Genomic DNA, 1,689 nt, shown 5'->3' with positions numbered 1-1,689 from the left:
AGGGTTAGGGTTAGGGTTAGGCCTGTCCATCAGCTTCTGAGTGCTAAAGGAAAGTCCAGGCTTATTCTGAAAAGTCTCATGAGACTTATAACAAATAAGCCTGGATTTTCCTTTAGCGACGTTGATGGAATACCCCCCTGGTGGTAAACAGGTGGTGAACAGATGAGAAACAGGTGAGAAACAGGTGAGAAACAGGTGGTAAACAGGTGGTAAACAGGTGGTAAACAGGTGATGAAACAGGTGGTAAACAGGTGGTAAACAGGTGGTAACAGGTGATGAACAGGTGATGAACAGGTGATGAACAGGTGATGAACAGGTGCATTCTGGGTGGTTCTGAGAACGTCTTGTGTGTTCCAGCATCACGGCCACGGCAGCCAGCATCGGCGCCGCCGGGATCCCCCAGGCTGGACTCGTCACCATGGTGATCGTGCTGACCTCTGTCGGCCTGCCCACCGATGACATCAGCCTCATCATCGCTGTCGATTGGTTCCTGTGAGTAAAGACTGTGTTTTCCTGTAACAATCATTTCCATTGGTAAACGGTAAACGGTAAATGGACTGTACTTAATCCAAAGCGCTTTACAACGGCCTCTCATTCACCCGTTCACACACACATTCACACACCGATGGCGGCAAGCTACCATGCAAGGCGCCGGCCCCACTCACTGGGAGCAATTTGGGGTTCAGTGCTTTACCCAAGGACACCTCGAAACGTGGCCTGCCGGGGATGGAACCGCCGAATCGCCGATCCTGAGCCACAGCCGCCCCTAAAAGCGTAGTTCCACTGGGGCTCGAACCCAGATCCTTTTGCGTGTAAAGCAGACGTGATAACTGCTACACCATGGAACCATGCTTTCATTGTGTTGCCTTATCGTAGGTATATGTGTATATATATATCAGTGGGTACTGGGGAAGCTAGTGCGGGGGATATCCGAGGACGGGCTCATTTGAATGCCTGGAACGGACCGAGGAATGGTTTAAATACATGCCTGCTTGAAACCGTTTCCGATCCGGTTCCATGGGTTAAAATGGGCCCATCCTCCGATATATCAACCTCCCCCAGCCTCCCCTGCTGTCCTCCGATATATCAAACTTCCCCAGCCTCCCCTGTCCTCCGATATATCAACCTCCACCAGCCTCCCCTGTCCTCCGATATCAACCTCCACCAGCCTCCCCTGTCCTCTGATATATCAACCTCCACCAGCCTCCCCTGTCCTCTGACATATCAACCTCCACCAGCCTCCCCTGTCCTCCGATATATCAACCTCCACCAGCCTCCCCTGTCCTCCGATATATCAACCTCCACCAGCCTCCCCTGTCCTCCGATATCAACCTCCCCTAGCCTCCCCTGTCCTCCGATATCAACCTCCCCCAGCCTCCCCTGTCCTCCGAGACATGTACATAGACCTGTACTGTACATAGAGACATGTATGTACATAGACCTGTACTGTACATAGAGACATGTATGTACACAGACCTGTACTGTACATAGAGACATGATCATCTGTAGGAACTATAGGGGTGTTAGTATGTGTGTGTATAAAGGCCTTCGGGGGAAGACTTAGAGAGAGACACTCCCCCTAACATTCCGTAGTCCTCGGCCCATCTGTTTCTGATTCCATGGACATCTGACTCTCTGCTGGCGAGGTCCCGTTCAAAGCATGTGATCCGCTGGGGGTGTGTGTTCGTT

This window comes from Nansenia antarctica, assembly GCF_963989245.1.
Source record: "Nansenia antarctica genome assembly, chromosome: 5".
NCBI lineage: Eukaryota > Metazoa > Chordata > Actinopteri > Argentiniformes > Microstomatidae > Nansenia > Nansenia antarctica.
Note: the sequence above shows the minus strand (reverse complement) of the source record.